Here is a 395-nt window from a genome sequence, read left to right on the forward strand (position 1 = left end):
CAATTATTAGCACAAAGTAATAAAGCCACTGTCTACATTAACACTTCCAATGGAAAATTTCTGAGATCATTAATGAACATATATACACACACACACACACACACACACATATATATATAGAATGTTTTGTTCCAGGCACTGGCTAAGCACACAATTTTTACATTATAAATAAAACAGATACAGAAAACAAATCCAACAAATTCGTTCCAAGCGGACACTATCCAGATTAAGAAAGAAAAGTTTGCCAGCCATGTCAGAAACATTCCATACACTCCATCACAATCACCAGTCTTGAGTGCTGTATGCTAAGTTGCTTCAGTCATGTCCAATCCTTTGCAACCCTATGGACTGTAGCCTGCCAGGCTCCTCTGACCATGGGATTCTCCAGGCAGGAA

The sequence above is a fragment of the Bison bison genome, unplaced genomic scaffold (assembly GCF_000754665.1).
Source record: "Bison bison bison isolate TAMUID 2011002044 unplaced genomic scaffold, Bison_UMD1.0 scf7180017855113, whole genome shotgun sequence".
NCBI lineage: Eukaryota > Metazoa > Chordata > Mammalia > Artiodactyla > Bovidae > Bison > Bison bison.